This window comes from Peromyscus eremicus, chromosome 15, assembly GCF_949786415.1.
Source record: "Peromyscus eremicus chromosome 15, PerEre_H2_v1, whole genome shotgun sequence".
In the NCBI taxonomy this organism is placed as follows: Eukaryota; Metazoa; Chordata; class Mammalia; order Rodentia; family Cricetidae; genus Peromyscus; species Peromyscus eremicus.
Window position 1 is genome coordinate 39,209,991 of NC_081431.1, and position 27,104 is coordinate 39,237,094.

The following is a 27,104-nucleotide window of genomic DNA, read 5'->3' on the forward strand; positions in this document are numbered from 1 at the left end:
TGCCCATCCCTTCTCACTTCTAAGCACTCTTCTCATCCGGCTTGGACCACGGGCTTCGATGCTCTTACCTGGTCAGCCGGAATCACCTGGTTGTATCAGTAACAAGAAGCCTGTTGCATGTTTGAAGAAACACTCTCTAATAATCCATTTTTAAGAATTGAGGCCGTCAAGATGGTTCAGCAGACAAAGCATCTGCCACCACCCCTGCTGTTCAAGGCCTGGGACCCACCATGGTGGAAGGAGAAACTTACTAGTCTTCTGACCTCCACGTGCCCACAGTGGCACACACACACACACACACACACACACACACACACACACACACACACACATATTATACACATACAAAATAGTAAATTTACAAAATATGATTTATTTTTTGAGAATTCCATAAATTATGTTTTAATCATATTCATCCCTTACCCAACTCCTCCCAGATCCCCCCCACATCTCCTGCCTCTCCAGCTTTGTGTCTTCATTGTCTTTTTTAACCGTCAAGTCCGACTGTGCTGCCTACATATGCTTGTGTGCCTACACATGCCTACCTATGGTGTGACTACCCACCAGGGGCCACGCCCTCAAACAAAAGTAGCTCTCCCTCCATTGGCAGCTGTCCATCACCAGTTGTGATCAGCAAGGGGTGAGACGTCGTGCCCTTCCCCCTCCATGCTGAGATCTCATCCAGCTTGAGCTTTCCCAGGTCTTATGTCTTCTCTCACATGGCTGAGTTCACGTGTGCAAATGCTCCACACAAATAGTACATTTCTGAAAAAAGAAATGTCCTGTCAAGTCGGTTTGGCCAGAGTTTCCCCAACCCAGTCCCTGTTTTCTCCTTAATAATGTCCCACCCATTACACCTCTTCCTTGTCACAAGGTCCCCATTTGTCCTTGTGGAATTCAGGATCGAGCCCGGCTCTGACCTGAGGTCACTTCTACTCATTAGAATAACTCCTGACTAAAACCTGTTTTTACAGTACCACTGTCACACTCTGGTTTTTCTTTGATACATGCGGGAAGGTTGTTGGGATCACCAGCAGGAACAATAAGTACTCCATGAGTTCCAGTGACCTGACTGGCAGAGAAAGACGTTGAATTACGATGTAAATACAGCAGGGGTCTTGGCTGATCCTGTGGGGAATTCTAGGGCTGGAGTGGTCCTTCAGAGTTGCCCTGAATACAGCCAGGGTCTGGACCTCGGCTCCCTCAACCTCTCCCTCATTAGATGAGATCATGTGGGGAGCTTCTATCAAATGTGCTGGAGGAATATTTGAAGTGTAGTAATTCTCAGGGAACCTGAGGCAATCCTTCTATAAAGACAAAACAAAACAAAAATGAATTAGTCATTTATGAAACCCTTTCTGTGGTTCTGTGACCTCTGCTACCTGACAGCCCTGTATCCTGGCAACAGTCTCTGGGCTTTCCGCCTAGTTTGCATCATTTCCCCCAGGGTAAGAGCATCACTTTTAATGGGCTCCACTGTTGCCTACCCTCATGAAAAAAAGAACAGGTTTGTTTGTTTGCAAATGGACCCTCTTCCCAGGTAGCAGTTCCTAGGGACAAAGACCTCCATGCCCATTAGGAAACTCAAGGGGATATGGATGAAGATGTGGATGAGAACTTTCTCTCTTTGTGTGTGTGTGTGTGTGTGTGTGTGTGTGTGTGTGTGTGTGTGTGTGTGTGTGTGTTTGAGCCAGGGACTCCTGTTGCCCAAGCTGGCCTTGAACTGGTCCCTTCTGCCTCCACCCTTTCAAGGGCTGAGATGACAGGTATGGTCCACCATGCTTGGATTCTAAGTGCTTAAAAACAAACAAACAAAATTTTTACAATTAAAAATGTTTCATGACACTTATTTATTTGTATGTGTTTGTGTGCACACACACCATAGTTAATGTATAAAGATCAGAGGATAATTTGTGGAGTTGCTCTCCTACCTTTATGTAGATTATGCAGATCCCAAGGATCTAACTCAGGTCTTCTGGTTTGCATGGCAAAGGGCTTTTATCCAGTAGGCCATCTCGTCAGCTCTCCAAAAACTTTTTACAGTATACAGAAAATGATGTTTGGGTGGCCCCAGTCCACGTACTTGGGGATCATATCAACTGAATCTGAAAAGCAGACCAAGAAAAGAAAAAAGAAAAAAAGAAAGCCCTAAGCAAATGCCACATCCTCGATCTTTCCCCGCCTTTAGAAATGTAAATGCATTTATTTTCTGGGGTTCTGTTTTTTTGAGACAGGATCTCACTATATAGTTAGTCTTGGCTGGCCTGGAACTTGCCATGTAAACCAGAATGGCCTCAAACTTCCATAGATCTTCCTGCCTCTGTCCTCCAAGTGCTGGGATTAAAGGCCTGTGCCACCATGCCCAGGTCTATTTCTCTTTTAAAATAGGCACTGCCTAATCTGGTATTTTGTTGTATCATCACAAAATATATTATGACAATAGACTTAGGCCAAGTATGATTTGTGCTCTTGCCTGGAATAACTCTACCATCTGAACAAAACCCGGAGTTTTGTCGGGAAGAACGGCTAAGGGATGGCGGTCTACAGTGGGCACTTCAGCCTATAAAGGCTCTTAGGAGTGGGTCTCTTCCGCCTCTGTTAGCTTCCTGTCAGCCACTTCATGTTAGCCTCTTCTCTAATCTGACGGAGGCAATCAAGTTTCCTCCATGACTTAGCAGTTACCATCTCTACCACCCAGAATGTCCCCCTCCCCTTGCTAACCCCACAGCTCCCGTCCTTCTTGGACTTCGAGCTCTGTGAAGCCTTCCCTAATTCCCTCAATGCAATCTGGGCCAGTCACCTTTGACCTGTCCTGGTCCTAGCAGTACCTTGTAGTTAGTGGTTCAATAAACACTGACTGACTGAAAGACACTGACTGACTGAAAAACACTGATTGGATGACTCTTTTCTCCAGCCGGACACGCTGTCTTTGAGCCTTCAGATCTGTGTCACTACTCACACCATAAAACCATCTCTTTCTTCACAGAGCCATTTCTAAGAGTCCCTTAGTGCATAAAGTGTTTTTAAATAGTGGGATTGAGTTGCTAATGAATTTGAGCCAGAAGCTGTTTTATAAAGTATGATGTAGTTACGTGCCAGCTCAAAAACCCTAATTTGATATTTAATCTCATAATATCCTGTCCCATGGTCTCTATGATAAATAATTCTCTTTTGCTTCTGGGCATTTTGCATACATTTTCTTGTTGTCAGATGATCATGTATGTGGTATAGTGATAGGGACACTTAGAAATGCTAATTTGTCTTAGGCTAATACTAGTTGGGGTATGTGTACAGAAAATTATTCAAATAGAAGCAGCAGGATAGAGGAAAGGGATAAAAGAATATTAAGTAGAAGATAAAATGTAGAAGCAATTTACCCCCAGAGCATGGGAAGCAAAGACAGAATAATCTCAGGTAGAGCAGGTATTTAGACTTAGACTTAAAGAACATTAATTTACAAAAAGCCTACACCCTCTCTGATTCATTCTAAACTCTGGTTAAAAAAAAAAAATCCATTTCTCCAAGTTGCCAGGCTTAGCAAGTGGGATCCCACCTTAGAGCGATGGGCCCTGGTCTGACTGGCAATGACTCAGAGCCCTTTGAGGGGAAACAGGTGGTGGGAGTCTCTGACCCTCTGCTGCCTGACAGATGTCACCTAGCACCCCAAAAGGGACAGAAAATGTCCGTGCATCCGAGGGATGTGACTCAAGGGTAGAAACTGCTCATATCCACAGAGTGAGGCTTTAGCGGACAGCAGAATGTGGCACGTATCATAAGAAAGCAAAACAGAAAAAAAAAGGCTATAAATGAAAAAAGAAAAGATTCAAGAAAGGAAAAGAGGGAGAGAAGGAAGACCCTGTGTTCTGCAGAGTTCAATGGAGTCTGAAGTTGCTTACACTGTGGCTTCTAGGAGGCCCCGCCTCATTTCTTTGAAATATGACTCAGGCCCTTACCCAGGAGCAATATGTCCTTGTTCTGACAGAACTTTAAAATATTTACTCTGTACTCAGTTCAGGCAAATTCTCCGTTCTTCATCTTGGGCATCTGCTTTGTGGAACGGAGGCAACTGCCTTGCGCACATCCGAGAGAAAAGATGTCGTCTTCTGGTGCAGGTAGCCTTTTATCCGCCCCACCCCCGGGGCTGTTAGCACCCCCTTGGGTGGCCACTTCCTTGCGGTCCTTGGTTCTCTTAGAACTGCAGCTAAGGGCAAGATCTGGGGCTGCCTGGGCAAAGGAGGATCGAGTAACAGGATATGCGTGTTTCACAAAGGTTTGCAGGGCTGTTTTAGCCAAGGATCCTTCTCTATGTTCAAAAATATTACACCCCTTTTAGGATATCAGATCAGGACTTCTGAAGATGCCTGATTCAGTCAAAGCAAACCTTCAAGGAAATTGTTGGTTTTCCAGCCTTGTGGTTTCTGGGTGTGACAAGGTCCCTCTTTAATTCTCAATGGACTCTGTTATCACCAGAGGCTACCATCAAAATCTGCCTTCAGGAATGGAATTAATAATGAACTCATGCACATAGGTGCTGTGGCAGAAGAAGAAACTTGCCTCGAAAGCTCTTAAGGGGAGTTGTGATTATTTTGCCCATCTAAGACAATGAGTACTGGAAGGGGGTGGGGTGGGGGTAGGAAGTGAGAGGAGAAGGGAAGGGGAGAGAAGAAGAGAGACAAGGAAAGGAGAGGAGAGGAGGGGAGAGGAGGAGAGAAGGTTTTGGGGGACAGGAAAAGTCTTCTTAGGATCTAAGATTTTGTACATCATAGAATTCAACTTACCACAAAGAGTGGTACTTTACCAGGCTTGGAGAAGTTTGGTTGCTCTTCAAAATAAACAGTCTCCTGTTTTCTGGACTGAGCTATTAGAAGCACAATCAAATCTGCCTTTATTGAGCACTTACTGTGTGCCAAGCACTGTACGAGACATTCTTTTCTTTCATCTTCACATCTGTGTAGACCACCACTCAGGATTCTCTTGACTGGTCTGCACTGAATGGACCCAACTGGAGAGAATACTTATTGGCTAATAGCAAACTGGGAGGTCCAGGCATAGAGATGGCTCCCGATGGTGGGACTTAAACAACATCCCCAGAACCTTGTATCCCGCCATCTCCTGACTGGGAGCTATCTTTCTTCCTGTGTGGGCTTTGTCCTCAGATTCCCTGTAGGGACACGTGGCTGGCTAGCCAACTTGTTCCCAAGAGTCTGCATTTCAGTAGAAAACAGAGAGCAGCATTCAAGACCTAGGCTTCCTCTTGAGTGCTCAGAAGACCTCTAATCAAAAATTGGCATGGGCCCAGCTCTGAACTGCCCTATGGCCAGGGGGTTTCAGGATTTGTCCTGTTGTGCTTCACATCCCCAGATTGAGGTGACTGAGCCACAGCCAGACCAGAGGATAGAGACTAAGGGAGGAGTCCCCTCCAATGGAATTGTAGACATAGGCACTAAGAAATGTGCATGGCCCCTCTGCACGTTAGGCCGAGTTTGACAGAGGGAAAATACTGGCTTGGGGGTTTGCATAACTCACCAAAGGTTAGTACTAGAAATTGTCAGGACAGAGACCTGAATCCTATTTATTATATTTAACAAACTATACCTGTTGCTCCATTTATTCAGAGGAAATCTGTTTGATCTTTAAATAAAAGCAAAATATATAATTAGAGTAAATGAATCAAACTTTCCACAATGAAAATCTTCCCTAACTTGTTCTGCGAATTTGTCCCAGGTGGTTGGCTAGAAGAAACCCTCTAAGGAGACACAATTGTCTTTCCAGTAGTCACTGGCCAAGTTATACTGCCAAGGGAGAGAGCAAATGGATGTTCCTGAAGATACAGGGAGTGCTTTTAAATTCATCCCTGGGACAGTTTGAACCAAATACTGTACAGGCTTTTTTTAAAAAGCAATACATTAGCTGAATTCTTGATGCAAATTCTCAGACACTTCATATGGACTCAGCTGCCTCCTGGAAGGACTTTGAAACAGTCATTTAGAGATTTAGTCGCTGTTGAGTTTGTTCTGAAATCTTAATCACAAGCATCTATAAAGCCAGTTATCAATGACCTTATGATATTGATTTGTACTGATCAAGATAGAGGAAAGCCATGGTCTAGCAGAGTTCATAGTGGCTGTTAAATAACTATAGGATCAGACAAACCATTTATCCTTATGGATTCTTGTATTCTTCAACTATTAAAAACATTTAGTTTAGTTTTAGGTGTATGGGTGTTTTGCCTGCATGTATGTCTGTGTACCATGCAAGTGCCTGGTATCTTCAGAGACCAGAAGAGAGTGGTAGATCTCCTGGAACTGGAGTCACAGACAGTTGTAAGATGCCATGTGGGTACTGGGAATTGAACCTGGGTCTTCTAGAAGAGCAGCCAATGCTCTTAATGGTTAAGTCATCTCTCCGGCCCCTAAAACTAATTATTTTTGAGATGACATTTCATGTATCCCAAGCTGGCCGATCTCTAATTCACCCTGCAGCTACTGATGACCTCGAACGCTGATCCTCCTGCCTCCATCTCCTGAATGCTGGGATTATAGGCCATGGGCTGGTTTACTCATGTGTAAAATCTCTAAGATTATGTTCTCTGTAGATCTTGAGAAATACAGCTGATGTGTTTATTAACCTTTTTTTAAAGCATTGTATAAATATGTTTATAATCTTCCCATTCCAGGAATCTGAGAAATCCCCAACTGACTTTTCGTTTTCACAGGGCACCAAGAGACAGCTCTATAACAAACTGAGTCAGAACAAAAGTTATCATCAGTGGCTGATTCTGACTAGGTAACAACTGTCTAATAAGGAAATAATTAATGGCTTGTTACCAAACCGAAGAAATAAAATACAGCAAAAGAACACTAGCATTTTATTAGCTTGAAATTCAAAACGGAAGTGTGACACAGGTGTGACAAGAACTTCTAAGCAAAATAATCAATCACCCAAACGTTGTATGGTCCTACTTTCTCAACAAAGGGGACTTTGGCTTTTTGGTTTGTTTGTTTTGTTTTTAACCTCATGCAAGACATACCATGGGTTTCTCAGCACTTCATGGCCAGCACCCCAAGTCTGATCAAATTGTCTCTCCAGGCAGCAGTCTCAGGAGAAAGACCATAACGTAAGAACACTTTAACCAAGAGCAAACTAAAACAGCACCAACCTGCATGAAGGTCAGGGACTTTCAGATTTCAAGATCTACTGCAAATCTGAGTGGTCACTGTTTGGGCAGGCAAGTGGTCAGGTCGGTAGTCCGATGAAGGATGCTGTCCTGGTGGCTTGTCTGGTCTCCAAAACCCTCCCTGGGATTTTACCTTGCTTTACAAAGGCACAAAAACCTAGACTCCTTTGGTCATCTCTAGCCTGATGACCCAAGGCAATGCTTCTGGGCCTTTTTTGACCCTTCCTGCTTCCTAAACATTGACTGCATTCTGCCCATTGCTTGCAAGCTGGGATGTTTATGGTAGCAGAGTGTCCAGGATGTTATCTGGTTCCAAGTTCTTAGATTCTCAGTTTGTCAGATCACAGATACCATCTGGAAATTTCACTTTCTCACCTACAGGATCTCTTGGACTGAGGATTGGTCTGCAACGGTGGTACCTAAGTCAAAGGCTGGCTTGGAGTCTGTCCTTTGGGTGAGGGGTAAGGGTGAGGACAGTTAGATATTCCAAGCCTAAAGAACAGCCTTAGGAAAGACAGAGGAGGCCATGATGCATTTGGAGCATTCCATCAGCATCACTGGACCATAGAGTTTGTATGGCTAGGCAAGCCTTGGAGAGGCGGATACAGGACAGGCAAGGATCATGATGAATAATCGAGAGGTTGAGGCAGGGGGATTATTATAAGCTCCAGGCTAAACTGAGCTACGTAGTAAGACCATCTAAAAATAAAAATTTTAACAAGCTTTGATCATTAGGACAAGGCAAAGACATCAAAGTCTTGAGCACAGAAGTGGTTCAATTAGACGTGCTGTTTGTTTTGTTTGTCCCTCGGTTTATTCTTGAGACAGGGTCTGTCTGCCTCTGCCTTGGAGTGATTGGGTTAAACGTGCACGCCACCACACCCAGCTTGGTTTTTTGCTCTGTTTTGTTTTTGTTTCTTGAGACAGGATCTCATTCTATAGCCCAGATGGACCTGGAAATCCCTGTGTAACCCAGTCTGTCCTTGTACTCACAGGAATCCTCTTGCCTTAGCCTCCCAATACCGGGGTTTCAGATGTAAACTCCCAGGCCCAGTTTCAGATGTCCATTTAAATAACCCAAACAATGATGGTGGAAAGAAAATTTAGAAAATCAGGTTAGATGTGATGTCACATGCCTTTAATCCCAGTACTTGCTAGGAGGATGAGAGGTAGAAACAGGTGGGTCTCAGTGAGTTCCTGGCCAGCCATCATGTCTCAAAAAGTTTTTTTTTTTTTAAATAATAAAGCATACACACACACACACACACACACACACACACATACACACACACACACACATACATATACACATATATATTAATGACATGCTTATTGAATGTAATGAACACATTTTAAATCTACATTTTTTTCCTGCTGCTCCAAAGCGAATTCCTTGGCTTCTCTGGTTTAATTCAGTCCTAAGAATACTCTCAGTTAAGTCTGGCCAAAGGACATGAAGTGGACGTGTTTCATTCATTTCAAAGCGTCCCTCTTTGCTTCAGTCCTGGAAGTCTAAAGCAGGGAAGAGTGTATGCATACCTTGCCGATTTTAGAGAGCAGAAAATGGAATTTTCTTTAGAAGATCACCCCAAATCCCATCATTTTTGTTTGTATTGTCTGTGTTTTCTTTCTTCCTTTGGAAGTGTGAAGAACGAAGAATGAGTTTAAAGGGTGCACACAGTTTGGTGTGCACCCTTTAAACTACCTTTCTTGTTTACACAAATAGGTAGAAGAGCCTAACTAAGCAGAAGATAATAGGCCATGCTGAGTCACAGGACAAATTTTTGACATTTTTTTTTCCACCAAGGGTGGTGTTTATACTCCCTCTCTTGGAACTAGGGCATGCTGTGACTGCTTTGACCAATGGCATATAGCTTGTGACTTCTGGGGCAGGGTCATGAGAGGCTGTGAGGCTTTCAACTTGCTCCCTGGGGGACACTGGAGGCATGGAGCTACCACAGAACAAACCTGACTACCCTGCAGCCATGACACTGGGGTTGTCTCAGAAGATCCACTTCAGCATTGCAGATGGGGGGGGGTGTTCAAGCACATGGAGAGGCATCATCCAACCCCAGTGCTGCTGTCCCCCAGAGCTCAGGTCACACAAAGCCCAGTTAATGAGGGCAGAGAAAAGCCACCCATGTTATGGTTACTCAGAATTCCTGGCCTGGGGCATCTCCAAGTACAGTAAACTGGTGGATATTCTGAGCCGGTGTGTTTTGGGGTGGATTGTGACACAGAGATAGTACATGGGAACAGATATCGCTATTGATTTTAAGAAGCTCCTGTCAGCGCAACTGGGAAGAGGGGGCGGAGGAGAGCAGCCCTAGGGACAGGATAACAAGGCGTTTGGCTTTTGCAGACATTGACATGTGAAACGAAGGTCAAGTTTAGGCAGTGGTAGTAGGGAAGAGAGAGAGACCTACTGAGAAATATTTAGGCTAATACCTCTGACCCACATCCAAAGTATGAAACGTGCTAGGTGTGGCAGCACATGTCTGTAATTCTAACACTTGGGAGGTGGAGGTGGGAGGAGAAGTAGGTTCAAAACTACCCTGAACTACATGAGAGAGATAAAACACAACAAAACAAAACATGCTGGCCATAATCTTACAGCTCAGCAGGAGGGTCATGAGTTCAAGGGCAGCCTGGGCTATATATATATATAGGTAGATTCGGTGATAACGCACGCTTTTAATCCCAGCACTCAGGAGGCAGAGACAGGCAGATCTCTGTGAGTTCGAAGCCAGCCTGGTCTACAGAGTGAGATTCAGGACAGGCACCAAAACTACACAGAGAAACTCTGTCTCGAAAAACCAAAACAAAAACAAAAACAAAACAAAAAAAAAAAATGGTGGTGGGGTTATAAAACATAAAAGATGGGAGACTAGGCTCTAAGGCAAGAACTTTGGTTTGGTTTGTGAATGCATCACTCCCTCCCTGTGTCTCAGCTTTTTTTTTCTTCAGGTGTGGAGATGGCTTTCTTACCCCAGGCTATGATTCCAGGGTTGAGTTTCACAAATGGGATGCTCTGGATGGTTAGCATGTAGATTACACTAATCCATCAATTTTATTTTATCTTACATACTTACTTAAAAGCCTCTTACACTTAGAAAGAAAACATATGCAAAGTGAGGTTTAAAGCAGAACCTTGTTATTATTATTTTAAGCTGAGCCATTTGCCCTGTTGATGAACAGGGGGGCTCCTCCTGGGTCAGCAATCAGCCTCGCTGAGATCGGCCTCCCGCTGCACAGCAGGCAGGTGGGGTGGGAAGGACAGAAGCCACACAGAGATAAAACACAACTGTTCCTAGCCAGTTTACCGGCATGCCTCAAAATACGTCATGCCAGGCTGTACGGCAATGTGTGTGTGAGGTATAGTCCATGTTCTAGGAAGTGATTTGCACATGCGTAAATACAGGTAGATGAAAGACCAGAGGCTTATATGCTCCAATGCAAAGATTCTGACCTTCTGTTTTTGCTGCTTTGTTGGGTCCTTTGTGCCTGCTTGTTTTCCAAGTTTTCTGCATACATGTTACTAGAAAGTGAAACAAACAAAATATGTCCAGTCAGAAATCCTGCAGGGACTGGTTGACTGGAACTGCAGTACCGTGGCGAGTTTGGTATGTTACAGGTTCAAAGGCTAGTGACCTTATCTTGGGCTAATTCTAGCCCTCTGGAACAACCACTCCTTAACCAACTCTGTGTCAGTACTATCATCCTGGGACTAGTAGATAAAAACCCTTTGAAATCTAGTAATTTAGTAGATCACTAGCTTCCACCAACCCAAATGTCAGATAGCATCTCAGACATGCTCCTCATCTGTCTCCACCTCTCTGATGTACCTACCAATGGTTGGTTGGTTTCTGTGTTTGAGACAGGGTTTCTCTGTGTAGCCCTGGCTGTCCTGGAACTTACTCTGTAGACCAGGCTGGCCTCAAACTCACAGAGATCTGCATACCTTTGAGTACTGGGATTAAAGGCATGTGCCACCACTGCCTGCTGAACTCCACCAATGTATTTTAAATTTGCCTTGACTTATGACTTTCTTTGTTCTGCAAAACTAGAAAAACTTTATGAAACTGCTTATGAAACTTGAAACATGGAATTTGGGGTAACCTAAATCTGTGTCCCTAGGCCATGGTTACTCCAAATGGCTCTCAACTGAGCTTTCTTATGCATATCTTTAAGATGAGTGCCATGTTTTTTTGTACCCATAACTTCATCCATCCTGCCCATACTTGATAATGTTTCCTGCAGCTTCCATCTTAGATCACTTTGTGGGTCTTTATTTTTACCTAGGTGATCACAGATCCAATAAAGGAGCCCTTTCCACACAGTTGGGCCCCCTTCTGATTCTTTACTAAACATCTCTTCACTGTTCACCTCATTCCCCAAGTGTCCAGCACAGACCATGCACCCACCCCCCACTCTCCTCCAGCCCCTCCCCTTAGAGCTGGGAGCTGTGGTCTTTAGCAACTCATTTCCTGTGTCTCGAATCACTCTCTGTCTGGCACTCCCTGTACTCTTCCACTTCCCCACTCTCCTCTGACTTCCCCAGCAGATATCAGTTTGATGTTAAAGGTGGAGCCAATACATAGTCCTTCACAATATTTGAGCGGTTAATAGTTTCGTACTGGGCTTTTAAAAGAGGTTGCCCAGCTCACATTACCGTGTCTCTAATTAGCGATGTTAACGGTACAGTCAAATGCAGATTTTCACATGCTTGAATTCGTGTGCAAATAGGTCACAACCTCTTTTAGCAAAGCAGGGAAAGTCGCCTGTAGCCAGGCGCCATCACTATTAATATCAGATGGAGCGGCAACTAATTCAGTCATGTTGATGGATGCTGAGAGGGTGCCCAGGCTCCTGCAGTGGGAGCAACTGAGTAGAGAAACCAATTTCCTCCCGGCCTGAAGTGCTCCAGGTCACCCTGGTTACAGAAAAGTGACAAGAGTCACTCTGTCTCCTAAGCCAGCTTATCCAGAATGGTGTGCGCCACTAAACAAACAAAACAAACAAACAAACAACAATGGGTGGATGTGGAATCTACAGTGTTCCCAAAAATCTACTCCAGTTTCTCAGGGGTAGGGGCAAGAGGCTAGGAAGCTGGTGCAAAGCAGTAGGCATTGCAAACCAATACTCAACAGAGGCAGAAACGTGGAGCAGCTTCTGAGCTCTAGCCACTGAGCCAATTCGAAGGAAGGCTGCTCTTGTCCTAGGGAATTCTCTCCCTGGGGGACCCGAACAATGATTTGAAGGCCTCCCTGTCCCTCTTCTATACCTCCACCCACCATCTCATACCAGAAAGTAAATGTGAGGTTTACATAAACATCCAGGGATCTGAAGACATACCGAAACATCTCTAGGTTTGGCTCATTAAACAAACCTTTGTGAGGACCCACTATATGCTCTGTCCCTACTGCGAGGGACGTTGTAATCTAGGCCGAGGTGGTAAGGGGGCTTGGTGCAAATGAGAAACACGATCTTCATCAATGAAGTCCTGTGAGAGGGAGCAAAGAACAAAGGAGGAAAGAGTACTTCAGTCTATTCCTGGACTCAGAGCAGACAGGCAGAGGGTGATGGAGAGGACCGGGAACCTGGAGTGAAATCTTCAAGGACAATTAGGGGCAAAGCCTGTGAGGCGCTAGAGAGGAAGGGAAGGGAGCAGACAGCAAGCGTTCCCACTGAAGGAAGAGCCCGTTCGACTTTTTACATTTTTGTTTTCATTTCTTGTTCTACTCTACAATCAGAACTAAGTGAAGCCACATTTCATACCCCTGAAGGTGGAAATGGTACAATCTGACCCATGACTTTCACACGGTTATTTCCTGGAATCATCGTCGTTGTCGTTGTCTCTTAGCCTTTTGGATTTGTCCTTGTCCTACAAGCTAGATCAGAGAAAGGAAAGGGAAAAAGTTAAAGCCAACCCCTTTTAAGTAGTTGGTTTATGTTTTTATAATCTACTTCCAAAGACATTTAGAGGAAACAGTTAATGTATCTATTGAACTGGTTGGGTTAAAATGGCCATGAAAAGGTTGGAAAGGACAAGATACATTTCCACTATTTCCTTAAGCTTCTCTCTTCAATTAGCCGGATAATTGGGAGATAAAGTAGAACATGCTACACCCACTTCGAAGAACCCACCCAGGAAAAATACCAGAGAGCTGGCTCCACGCACACACTGCACAAACTGCCTCTACATGTATTCCTTTAGAACTAATTTCTAAAATGATTCGTGATATGTGCTATGGGTTAAAATACAGCAAGCAGTCACACTCACTCTTCAGAGGTAATCCCAGTCAACAGCTTTGTGAATCCTCTTCCAATATAGATACGACACAACAGGATAGATACATTGTACCTCGTGGTATCTAGAGACTGTATCTGCGAGGCTTAGGAGAGGCAATCTGGTAAGATGGGAAGATTTAGGGAGAAACTGAATCCTCTGGTAAGCCGTTAAGTATTTAGGGTGATATTTACTTGGCATGATTTGTGGAATGGGGGCTGGAGGAATCGATGGAGGAAGCAGGAGCCTCTCTGGAGCTAACCATTGTACACAGCTGCAGGCGCTGTCATGTATAAACAGTTCCACAACTTCCTTTTTGTATTTGAAAGTATCTTTTTTCTTTTTTGGTTTTTAAGGCAGTGTTTTTTGTTTGTTTGTTTGTTTTTGTTTTGTTTTCTTTTTCTTTTTTTCTTTTCTGTGTAGCCCTAGCTGTCTTGGAACTTGCTGTGTAGACCAGGCTCAGAAATCTGCCTGCTTCTGCCTCCTGAGTGCTGGGATTAAAGGTGTTCACCACCACTGCCTGGCTTATTTTAAAGTATCTTGAACATTTCATTGCATCATCTGCACATTAATCAGTCGCTTTCTTTGATAATTACATAGAATTTTTACTATATTTAACTCATCTTATAGTACATTACATTTCCCCGTTTCTACTGTGTGTGTGTGTGTGTGTGTGTGTGTGTGTGTGTGTGTGTGTATTCTGATTATAAAAAAGAGTTTCTGTAAGATAGACTCATAGGAGGGACATCTCTAGGATAAATGATGTGAATCCTTAAAGTTCAGACAGAAAACTGTCATGTTTATACACTGTTAATGTGCAGCCCAGTGTACAGCTGTTCTATGGCTCTGCAGCTGTGAAGGCAGAAGGCTGTCTTAGGTAACTAATAGAGTACCTATGTAATTCAGCGTCTGAGGCAGGACGGAAAGACAGGAAATGAAGGATATGCGGAAGGGAAAGGAACCCTCGTGCCTGAGTCCCTTCACCTGCTCAAAGTCAAAAGTCTCCAGGGCTAGGGAGATGCCTCAGTGGTTAAGACACTAGTTGCTCTTGCAGAAGATGCGGGCTGTTCCCAGCACCCACCTGGCAGCTCAGAATCCTCAGTAACTCCAGTTCTAGGGGATCCAACACCCTCTTCTGACCTCTGTAGGCACCAGGCATGTGTGGGCCCTAGGCATGTATGTGATGCACAGATATGCATGTGGTGCACAGACATACATGCAGGCAAAACGCTCATATACATGAAATAAAATTTAAAATTCCAGAATAAATACATTTAACTGTGAAGGTTGCTTTCATAGAAATATTCCTTTTACATATTTCAAGTAAGAATGTTCAAATATATCCAGGGAGATGGTTCAGCCGGTAAAGGTGTTAGTCTCGAAGGCTGGCATGCTGAGCTCAGTCCCTAGAACCCATGGGAAAAGCCAGATGTGGTGGTGTGCATCTGTAAGCCCAGCATTCCTGTGGTGAAATGAGAGGTAGAGGCAGGAGAACTGCCCAGAAACTCATAGGCCGGCCCAGAGAACACAGGACAGCAGGAGAAACAAGGAGGGCAACTCCCACAGGATAGAAGGCAAGCCCCAGCTCCTGAGAAGCTGACATCCACACATGTACCATTGCACCCTGACACCAGAGCCATGACTCCACAGCTGATAGGCACAGCCTAACTCACACACACACAGACACATACGCAAAAATAAATACCTTGTTTAAAGTTAAAATTGCAGTGAGCCGTGCTGAAGGTCCAAATAGACCATATTCCTTCTCGGCTGTAAATCTGCAATATTTTGGGAGTCTCGCGACACTATAAACTTCATATTTATGAAAGCACACCTTAACTCTTTCGTGCAAACCTAGTGTCTGTATCTGTGGTTTTACCAGCATCTGATCTTACTCAGTCCCCCTGTCCCCAAAGTACCTGTGACCAACGTAACTAAAATCATATATATGGCTGTTGCTAAGATTCTAAGTGCAATGCTCTCATAAGTGAGCCATGTCCAGCCCTGAGTATGTACTTCCTTTACCCAAGCAGCTCAGTTTCCACTAAAGACAGCGCTTAAATCTGTTAGAAATCTTGATAATCTCCACCTGTGCTTTATACTGACATGCCCTGCTCTCTTCTGTAGCATGGTCGTAGAGCAGCTAAACTAGAACATGTTTGAGAGAGAAGGAAGATGCCGTTCATTATTATACTGGGAACACATGCATAAACCAGGACAGAGGAGAGGAGAGTGGAACAATTGCTTTTCCTAATAACTACTACAGTAATTACAATAAATTACAATAAATACAAGCACTAATGAAAATAAAGTCTCTGAAAAACCTGACAGCTCTGTAAGAAGCTTAAGAAACTTCAAGTATCCCCCTTCTGGCCTCCAGACCTACTTTATTACATCCACAGTACTGCACTGAGAGAGTATATGAACCTTCTAGCAATCTGCTTGTTGGAACTTGCGTTAACGGCACAAACAAAACATTTAGTGATGAGTGGGTATAATTAACTTCTAAATATTTTGCACTATTAAGCTTCTCATTTGGAGAAGGGAGATTCTCAAACCAAAGATTACGGTAGGATACAGATTTTTTCATGGAATAAAAACATAATAAGGAAAGGGAAGATGTTTTGGAAAATAGAACAGTTTGCCACAAAAACACTTATTTCTTCTGTAGCTACCTTCAGTGTTCCCATAAGCATGGAAATTCCAGAGCCCCAGACAAGAACATGAGGATCCCAGGTCTATATAGGTGTTATTAGCAGGCCAGATTTCAGGCGTGCCCCGGACTGATGCTGACTTTTGCAGCTCAACTGAGAACGTGCATTCTGTTTGTCATCAGTTCTGGCAAGGGATGGCTTATTTCCTTCGGTTCTTTGTGGACAGTCCAAAGCCTGGGGATACTAGCTGTCTCATTGTCTTTTGTGTGTTCTAGCAAATAGATGGCTTCTCATCTCCAAGACAGCAGAGGGGTGGGTGGGCTTATTTGGCTGCCAGGCAGGATCAATTCTTGTTGGAAATCTGTGTGATTTCGAGGGACAACTGGCCATTCCAGATGGAAGAGGAAAGCCCATCTCGAGCCTTGTCTGTGTGTGTTCCCTCTAGCAGCGCTCTTTATTCCTTGTGAAGGATTACATTCTTTTCTCCATGGGTTATCCCCTGCTCAAGAAGAAAAGCCCTTGATGGGTTAATGAATTGCCTTGCCGGGCATACTGAATCATCTGTCTTGTGTTTCTCACTAAATGAGAAGCTTTAACAGCTCAGAGCTGAGGTGTTGAGAAGTGTGTTTCTAGCTGATAGCAAGCTGTTGAAAAATGCCTGGGCCTGTCACCCTGCTACCTAAAGGCAATTCCACAGGAGGGTATTTTCCGAAGTATTCTTCATTTCAGCTTTGTCCATTGGCTGTTCATTTAAAAAGGTGTCTTTAACTGCCTAATTGTTTTCAAAGGCTTAGTTACTATCATTTGCTGTTTTGAGGTAGCGAGCCCCCTCCCCCAGAAATGGTGACTGGGACAGTACATAGCAATACCATCACTTTCTTTTTCATTCTTGCTACATTGTTACTTATTTACTTCCTCTCTGTCTCTGTCTGTCTGTCTGTCTGTCTCTCTCTCTCTCTCTCTCTCTCTGTGTGTGTGTGTGTGTGTACCTGCATGCACGCACATGCCTATGCTTGCAATAGTGTATGCCTGTGCAGGTTCCAGAGATAAAAGTCAGCGTATCCAGCTTGCAGACAGGTGCCTTTAACTGCTAAGCCATCTCTTTGACCCCCAGTAGCATCAATTCCTCACCTAGACCCTGCTTCAGTTAAGGCATACATGGTAAGATATTAGACACGTATTCTGTTTGTGTAAAATGGGTGTTTTCCTCTGTCTAAAAGTTGAGCTCGCCGGGCGGTGGTGGCGGCGCACGCCTTTAATCCCAGCACTCGGGAGGCAGAGCCAGGCGGATCTCTGTGAGTTCGAGGCCAGCCTGGTCTCCAAAGCGAGTTCCAGGAAAGGCGCAAAGCTACACAGAGAAACTCTGTCTCGAAAAACCAAAAAAAAAAAAAAAAAAGTTGAGCTCAGTCTATAGGTCCCCACAAAGACAGCTGAGCTGTTAAGTGAAAAGCAAACAAAAACGGCCAAACAGTACGGACAGCAGATGCCATTTATGTAAAATATGTGGAAAGACAGTATGTGTTAGTCTATGAGCAGAGGAAATGTGTAAGACTATGCACCATATTATTAGTAGCTGTTATTCCGGGGGTGGGATTGTCGGGGCTTTTTACTTCCTAAGACAGCTGGAAGGCTTGCCTTTTCACAATAAACGTCTGTTATTTTTCTAATCCGAAAGGGAAGAGGGACACCAAAATAAAGTTACTCAGCCGGAGTCAGTTGATTTCTTAGTCTTATAATCAAACTGAAGGAGTCTGTTGATTTCCTAGTCTTATAATCAAACTGGCTGAACTGACAAAATTCAATCAAAAACAGTCACCAGTGGAGCATGAACAGTAGTACATGATGCAGAAGACAGCATGATTACATGTTAATGAATATTATTTATATGTTTATCTGGGCAGAGGAAAGAGGCAAATTCCATAGAAGAATTTTCTCTAGGTGTTTTAAGTTCTTGTTTAAAAAAAAACTTGGAGCTGAAGAGATGTCTCAGGGATTAAGAGCACTCTGTTGTTCTTGCAAGAGGATCTGGGTTTGGTTCCCAGCACCCACATGATAGCTCATAACAGTCTATAATTCCAGTTCAAGGGATCCAGTGCCCTCTTCTGATCTCTGAGGGCACCAGGCACACACGTGGTGAGCATACATATAGTCAAGCAAAGCATTCATACACATAAAATAAAATGATTAATCTAAGAAAGTAATAAGTGTTTACTATTTAGTCTGCTTAGGGAACTTTTATATTTTTTAAGTAAAAAAAAAGTTTATTTGCATGTATGTATCTACATCTACGTGTGGGTGCCCAGGGAGGCCAAAAAGAGCGGAGGGCCCCTTGGAGCTGGAGTTACAGTAGTTAAGAGCTGTCTGATGTGGGTTCTTCAGGATGTCTGAAGAGCCATCTCTCCCGCTGTAGAAAATGCAGAAGCAATATACTGTCTTTTTTTTTTTTTAATCAAAGGGTTAAATAAGGCAAAATTTCATCCTTAAAAAAAATTGTAAAGAAGCTACATTGCAGAAATTCAAACTCCTCCAGGATCAGCCACAAAATATGCATTCAGGGTTGCACTTGGTACTCGCAATTGCTTTCTGCTTTATCAACTGTGCTACTTTAAGTTAACCAATAGCATAAGAATGTGAGGCTGAACTCACCCAGCTCCTCACCAACTGCGGCACTCCAGAGAGTGGGCTCTGCACCTCGACTGGGCAAAACAGTAGAGCTGTCCCTGTAGGCTGGGGTGCAGGTGAGCCGACCTGAAGGTGGGAGAGTGGGAGAGCTAGCTCCACTGTCTGTCACACAGCGTCATGGGCAAGGGAGAGATACTCCTCTTTGCCCCTCATCACCTACTGCAGGCGGGAAAACCGAGAGTGGGAGAGTTGACCCTGCCCCTCATCAGCTGCTCCGCTCACTCATAGAGCCCTGCACCTCACCTGGGGAGCACACTAGAGCTGACTCTGTTAGCGAGGGAGCAAGTAAGCCAACCCCGAGGGCAGAAGAACAGGAGAGATGACTCTGCCCCTCGCCCCTTCCCCCCACCATCATCTGCCATGTGATGGCATGGGTGAGGTAAAGATTCCCCCCCTACACACGCCCCTTGCCACCTGGGCAGGCAGGAGAGCTGGCTCTGCACCTCACCTGAGGAGCACTCTAGAGCTGACCCTGTTCTCCAGGGAGCCAGCTGAGGGCGTGAAAGCAGGAGAGCTGATCCTGGTGTCATGAGAATGGGAGAGCTGGGACTGGGATGTTTGATGTGAAATCCACAAAAAAATCAATAATAATAAAAAAAAAAGTTTAAAAAAAATGTGAGGCTGTGCTCTTGACCACTTAGAGTATGTGGCCCAGGACCCCCCTGGGTGGCGCTTGCTGGCTTGATTTGGCATAACTACACGCCCTTCTGCAGAAGAAAAAACTTTTCGGCATGCTGAAATATTTTGGATTCTGTGGTCACGTTCTTGGGATCCCAGACCCCTGGAGCATTTTAACTCATTTGGTACATGGTGTGTGTCGGATGGGGCAGTGAGATGGCTCCGTGTGCAAGCCTGATGATCTTAGTTTGATTCCTGGAAGTCACTCGATGGGAAGGAGAGAACAAACCCCACAGATTTGTCCTCTGACTTCACACACATGTAGTGGCACTTGTGCCCCTCCCCCATCATATATACATTCAGTACTAACAGTAATGGTAAAAGGAATTATTTTGGAAGAATACTTATTTTTGTTACATAATTGGAACCAATTTCCATTTAGGAACATGTCAAATTAGAATATGTCAGTAGTACCTAATGGCAATTAATTGATGGGTATAGTTCAATTAATTATATCAGATCTAACGTGCTGTTTTTCTGTGTTTGTGATTTATCCCAGTATGGAGTACTACTTGGTTTTAAAGACTCCAGCTTGCTTTCTCCCCCACTATTCTTGCAATTTGCTTTCGGACAAATTCTTAAGCCTCTTGAATTTCAGTTTTTGAACCCAACGCATCAGGATAAGCGACATTACACAAAGTTCTTGTAAGGCTTAAACAAAATAGCCTGTAAAATGACCCAAGGTGGCCTGTCTAGTGAGGGCCTGGCATGCAAAGACAGCAGAGTCAACCAGATTCTCTTTCAGAGGAACCCACAGAATTAAATGATCTGCCTGTTGACAGAGACACTCACTTGCAGAGTGAGTTCCCTTAATGATAGTGCCCCAGGGTGAGCATTCTGTGAGCCAAGCCTGTACTTCGTCTCACAGTCAGGAAAGAGCAGAGTTGATTAGATAGAAGTCTAAGAATATCTTAACACTGATTTTTTTGGAAAGAGTAAGCATCTTCGAAGTTGAAATCTCAGTTCTATTTTGTTTTATCTGTTTAAAAATTTTTCTGAGTGACACGATAATTAATTGTACATACTTATAGTGTGCAATTATAACTGTACATACTTATAGAGTACAATTATACAACACACACACACACACACACACACACTTTTGGTAATGGTCACTTGGTAGGAAGGTAGAGACAGAAGAAACAGAAATGGTGATCACTGATCACCCTTTAAGATTGCCAGACAGGCTTGCCATCCTTCATCCTCTCTCTCATCTATAAGGTATATGTCATGCCTCTTGAAATGGAGACTTGACCTTACCCTTCAGCAGCCTGGGAATCTTTCTGCTGGAGCCCTCACCCAGGCCCATCTGGGATCTATTTTTCCGTCTTTATTTATAGATCCTTAAACCCATGCCTTTTCCCCTCTCTGCCTAGAACATTTTGGATTGGTACCATATGTGACTGTCATGTTCTCATCCTATTTTGCTTGGGACGCTGCCTTCAATTCCCTTTTAGTTCCGTGTCTGATGCTGTGCATTATTACCTTCCCATACTAGCATTCATTTTCCCCCTGAGCCTTCGCTTTGGCCAAATTTAAAGCGTATTTGGTTCCTGAGAGAGCGCATAGGGCACACGGTGGAGAGGAGTCAAAGAAGGGGTCCACGTGAGAGACCAGTCAAGCGAAAGGAACACTAGATGAGGGGCAGAAGAGGGGAGCAAGGGTTGATGGGACAAGTGTCCAGAGAAAGTGGGAGTGGCTTCAGGATGTAGGTGGGTGTGTCAAAGACCTGAGGGACAGAGATGGCAATGGGGATGGGTGGAGTCAGATTTGTAGGTGAGGGTTCTCCTGAGAACAGGGTTATGGGAGACTGGGGCGGATCTGTCATGGTTTGTGAAGGTTTGGCCAGCCACTCATGGGAAAGGTGAGGTGACCTAAGAAGAAACAAGGTTATAGGGTAGCACCCTGAGGCTGGTGGAGACTGGAGACTTAACATTTGCAGTGGTGATCACTGCCCTAAGGACTTGAGGACTGTATCCTATGAACCGGGCTGGCTCAGTTCTCAGGGTTAAGGCCTTCCCAAGGCCCAGGCACACTGTCCTTAGAACTCTACAGGAGTCCAAATAAAAGAGTCTTAATGTCCCTGCAACTCATCTCTGTACCCTGCAGACAACATACCTGAATTTGAGAGAAGAGTCCATGATATGTGGGAATTGCTATTTTACACGATCAAGGCCTCTCTTGCTACATAACCAGTTCCATTCCAGTTAAGCCCAAATCTAGACCCAGCCTGCTTCCTTCTACAACTGGAAATTCTCATGGTTCTCATGACTCAGCTGTTTCTTTCCTAATGGAGGTGAAGTATACGGTTTTCCTGGTCTCTCTGTCACATAGAAGAACGTGGTGCGTCTTGCGTAAGCCAAGCTTCAAGCGCTGAAGTTGGATTCAATTGGCATGCACCGGCCAGGCTATTAACAAGCTCCGGCAGGTTAAACCCATGTCAGCTGCTCTGCAGCAGGACTCTGGATCCTGGCCCATGACCTGTCTGGAAGAGCAACTGCTGAGTGTTATTCCCAGTAGCCTGGCTGAACCCTTACGATGAGCTATCTGAAGACATAGCTGCTGTCCTTTTTCTAGGATAAAGTACTACTCTATACAAGGGTGCCCTGTTTAGAGGAAAACCCACATCTACCACCGAGAAATACCATGCTTCCTCAGCAGGGAAAGGAGCCAGCCAGAACCGAAGGCATCCTGCCTCCTTCCTTTGACTGGCCACGTACCTTCCTAAGAATGCCACTCCTGTGGCTGCCAGAGGCCCAAGGTTTCCATACAGTCGAAACTCAGTAAGTTCGGCAGATCCCTTTTGCTGTTTGCAGCTCCATGCTGCTCTGGATACACAACTGTTTGCTTACCAGAATTTATCACTTCCTCCTCCCTCGATTTGAATGCCCGGGTCTATGACCACTCTGGTGGTCAGGTTAGAAGATTAAAATGTAAAAGTCATGTTTTTGACAGTGTTATATCTAAGTTTTTTGTTGAACCTAGCATGGCTTTCAGTGATTACACAGGCCATATCCTGTATCCTGAGCAGTCAGGTTCACAGCTCATACATTCCTCAAACATATGAGACTCCTCCTACCCACACTGCCCTGGCTTCTGAGTCAAGTGATGAGCCAAAGGCCAAGGAGACTTGTCATTTGAAAGTAGGCTGGGGGCTAGGACAGTAGCTCAATATATAAAGTACCTGTCACACAAAGAGGAGAACCAGAACCCGTGTTAAAAAGCTTGGCATGGCCAGGAGGTGGTGGCTCACACCTTTAATCCCAGCACTCGGGAAGCAGAGGCAGGTGGATCTCTGTGAGTTCGAGACCAGCCTGGTCTACAGAGCAAGTTCCAGGAAAGCTAGAGCTACACAGAGAAACCTTGTCTTGAAAAACCAAAAGATGATATTGGGGGCTGGAGAGATGCTTCAGCGGTTTAAGAGTGGTTACTGCTCTTGCAGAAGACCTGGATTCAGTTCCAGGCACCCACATCACGCAGCTCGCATCCACCTGGAACTCCAGTTCCAGGGGATCTGGCACCTTCTTCCAGCCTCTGCAGACGCTTGGACACACATGTTGCACATGAACTCACAGACACTCATTCATATATGTTAATGAATAAATAAATATTCTTTAAAAAAGTGCTTGCCACATGAGCATGAGAACCAGAGTCCAGATTCCCAGCAGCCACATAAAAGGCAGAGTGGTGGCACATGCCTTTAACCCCAGTGCTGGAGAGGCAAAGACAGGAGAATTTCTGATAGTCATTATCTAGCCATTTTAGCCACATTGGTGAGCTCTAGGTTAAGTGAGAGACCCACCCCAGAATAACAAACAAACAAACAAACAAACAAACAAATAACAAACTGGATAGCAATCAAGGGAGATACCTGACTTTGACCTCTGGCTTCCAAGTGCACACCACACATGCGCATGCGCGCAAACACACACACACACACACACACACACACACACACACACACACACACACACTATGGAGCTTAATTTCCATAGTATAAACAGCTAACTTTCATGTGTTTATTTCTATATGCACACATACACAGAAAGCATCCTGAAATGTTTCCTTCTCTCCTTTTCCCTCCTCCTCCTTTTTCTCTCTCTGTGCCCCCCCCCACCGCCATCCCCCCCCCACTCACACACACCCCATCCCCTCTCCCCTTCCCCTTGATATGCATGTAGCCCAGCTGAGCTTGGAACTCACTATGTAATCCAGCTGGCCTTACAGTCCTTCCTCTTCTGCCTCCCAATTGTTGAGATTGCAGACATGCAGCACCTTGCCTGGTACTTCTTGTACACTAAATTACAGAGTTCAAGTCCTTTAGACTCTTACACATATGCGCGCGCGCGAGGCAGGGGTGGTGGTGGTGGGGTGGTGGTGGTGTCTGTATATCAAGGAGAAACAAGATATTTAAAACGGAATTCTTTTTTGTCACAGGTTCAAGGTTTGCAAGGAAAATATGGAAAAAAAAAAAGAATAATGTCAATGTGGTGATTTGAAAGACAATGGCCCCCAAAGGGAGTGGCACTAGTAGGAGGTGTGGCCTTGTTGGAAGAAGTGTGTCACTGTGGGGTTGGGCTTTGAGGTCTCTTTTTCTCAAGCTCCCCTTAGTATGATGGTCAGTCGACTTCTTGTTGCCTCTGAGTCAAGATGTAGGACTCCCAGCTCCAGCACATCTGCCTACATGCCACCACGCTCCCCATCCTAATGATAATGGAGTGAACCTCTGAAACTGTAAGCGAGCTACCTCAATTAAATGCTTTCCTTTCTAAGAGTTGCCGTGGTCATGGTGTCTCTTCCCAGCAATAAAACACCCTAACTAAGACAGTCAAGTTACCCACACATTCCAAAACAAAGTGCTAGATCATACATTAAACCTGCCAGCCCAGCCATCATCTATCTCAGCCCTGGAAGGGAGTGAAAGGGGGTTAGTGGTCAGGAGGTCTGCCATGAGAGAATGGGTGATGTGATATGCATCCACCCATTCCTGGAGTCCTTCTTCTTGGCCCCAGGCACAGGTGAGAGGCTTCAAAGGTACACAGATGGGCTGACACTTCCTGATGGATGGGTAACTGATTTGTGATGCCCAGGGGAAAATGCAAACTTGAGGGACCCTTGATCAAAATCAGAGGAGGGAAATGGCATTAAAAGTTCTAAATTAGTTAAAAAAAAAAAAGAAAAAAGAAAAAAAAAAGAAAAAAAGAAAAGAAAAAAGGATTAACTCTTAGAAATAAACTCAGGCCTTGAGGCTCAGTTCTGGCAAAACTCTAAGGCATTCAGAGATGAAAAGCAAGCATGGTTATAGGCATTTTGAACGTGTTGTTCTCTTTGACCTTCACGTCAATACCGGCTGTGTTTCTGGTAACTTTCATAAGATCACACAGAAGGTATAGATGGGTAGCATAGATAGGTAGGCTATAGGCTCAGAAGTTACAGGCTGCAGCCTTGGTGTTTCTCTGTGTACTTCTCTCATTGCCCACGGAGGAAGAGACAGAATAGAGAACTGACACGTTCTGAGCATCTACAGTGTGATTGAGGGTGTTGGTCCAGCTGTTGGAGAAGGAGCCTCAGCTTCTGAAGGACCCTCTCTTGGCCCTTCAGATATGTGCGCAATCTCCACTGTGTACCTCCGCAGGCTCACCGTTAGGCAGAGCGGCTGGCAGACTGAGGGAGAAGGGACTTGAAGGCTCCTTCATTTTCTCATCCATGTTTGTCCATTCACAGAAGGCATTTAATCCACCCCTCCTCCTTTACACCCCCGAATTCCCAGGGCAATTCCTCCTCCCTCTTTTCCCTCTCTTTAAAAAATCTTCTTCGTCTGTCCAGGACCAGCAGAATCTAATGAAAAGGCAACCTACAAGTTATGCACATGATGAAAGGAAAATAAATTATTTCAGGATAACATGCTTTCTAAAATGAGATTTCAGTGTATTAAACAAAAAAAATTGAGCTGTCTGGCCAATTATCTTTTTGTCCAAGAATTATTTTATTCCTCCACTTAACCATACGGTCTGTGTGTGTGATGGCTAATGGATACAACAGAAAGGGTCACAATTAAGCAGCAGCTGAACAAGGAGGTTATGATCTTTTCCCTTAAGGTCACGGTCTTGGAGTGTGTGTAAATTCATGGCCATATTTGATGTTTTGTCTAAAATATGTTCTGAAAGAATGGAGCTGCCAGTAACCTTGGCAACAAAACAAGAGAATGGTTTGTTGAATCCAAAGATCTTACAGCTGAAAGTGGCACGGTGTGGCCATTTGGTCCAGTGCCCTCCTTTGACAGACAAGGAAACTCTGGATGAGAGACGCCAGATGGATTTTCTAAAGACACAGGTCCTCAAAGCAAAGTTGAGCCAGGACCCCGCCTCCTAAGCATACTGGAAACTTGCCTACGGTTTATTTTCAGTTTGTATATTCACTTGCTTATTTATGTTGGAATGCTTTTGTTTTCATTTTGTTGATTTTGAAATTATGAAAGTGATATATTTCTTACTGTAAAGAAATTCAAAACAGAAATATAGAGTAAAATGTGAGTTTCCCAAGAGTGTTTTTTCTTTCTAGTAGAAACGTCTGTTAGTGGATCAGTGTGTGCTCTTCCTGAATCTCCTCTATACATTTACAGTATTATCTGACTTTTCTGTTTCCTAAGGGGAGCATACTGTCCATATTATTTGGGGGCTTGTTTGGTTCACTTACTACTTTTTTGTATCAGCATGCAGTTATATTCCTTTTTTGTTGTTGTTTTTGTTTTTTGAGACAGGGTCTCTCTATGTGGTCCTGGATGTTCTGGAACTTGCTATGTAGACCAGGCTGACCTCAAACTCAGAGATCCTCCTGCTTCTGCCTGCTGAGTGCTGGGATTAAAGGTGTGTGCCACCACTACCTGGCTCCTCATTTTTTTTTATTTTTATTTTTTTTGGTTTTTCGAGACAGGGTTTCTCTGTGTAGCTTTGCGCCTTTTCCTGGAACTCACTTGGTAGCCCAGGCTGGCCTCGAACTCACAGAGATCCGCCTGGCTCTGCCTCCCGAGTGCTGGGATTAAAGGCGTGCGCCACCAACACCCGGCTCCTCATTATTTTTTAAATTGAGAAACTATTTGCTAATCCTGAGATTCTCCAGAGAAAAACCAGTTCCACGATTGTGAGCCAAATTTGAAGCAAGTTTTAGTTAAGTACTGACCAGAGAAAGGACTCTGGCTAGGTCCATCCTTGGATTCCCAGAGAGTCAAGTCACATTTTGCAGGGACTTAAAAAGACAAAACCCACAATTCATTGTATTTCCCATCAGGTCCAATCAGGGGCAAACATACATCCTGATGTATTTCCTGCCTGCATACCTCCTGCCCACACGTGATCAAACATATCTGGTGTAGTTGGTTTAGACAAACTTGTTTAGGGGGAGTGAAACCATGTGGCTTTGTTATTTCCCAAGAACTACAACTCCCAGCATTCCAGGAAATTATCTTGTCCCTGGGCAAGTGGGACTTACAGGTTAACTTTGGCTCTTACATATTCACATAACATAAAATTAGTTTTGAGATGAGCAGTTCAATAGCTTTTAGTATGCTGTTCAGTCCTACCACTAATTTCAGAACATTTCGGACACGTACATACACACAGTAGAA

The 27,104-nt window shown here is 44.3% G+C and overlaps 1 long non-coding RNA gene across 1 annotated transcript; it reads right to left on the reverse strand.

Annotated features, from left to right (window-relative positions):
* Positions 1-353: 353 nt before the first annotated feature.
* Positions 354-10,836, reverse strand: LOC131925564 (uncharacterized). Its single transcript, XR_009383287.1, has 3 exons — positions 10,647-10,836; positions 1,932-2,105; positions 354-765 (listed from the first exon to the last, which is right to left on the reverse strand). It is a non-coding gene; the product is annotated as an uncharacterized LOC131925564 (long non-coding RNA).
* Positions 10,837-27,104: the final 16,268 nt, after the last annotated feature.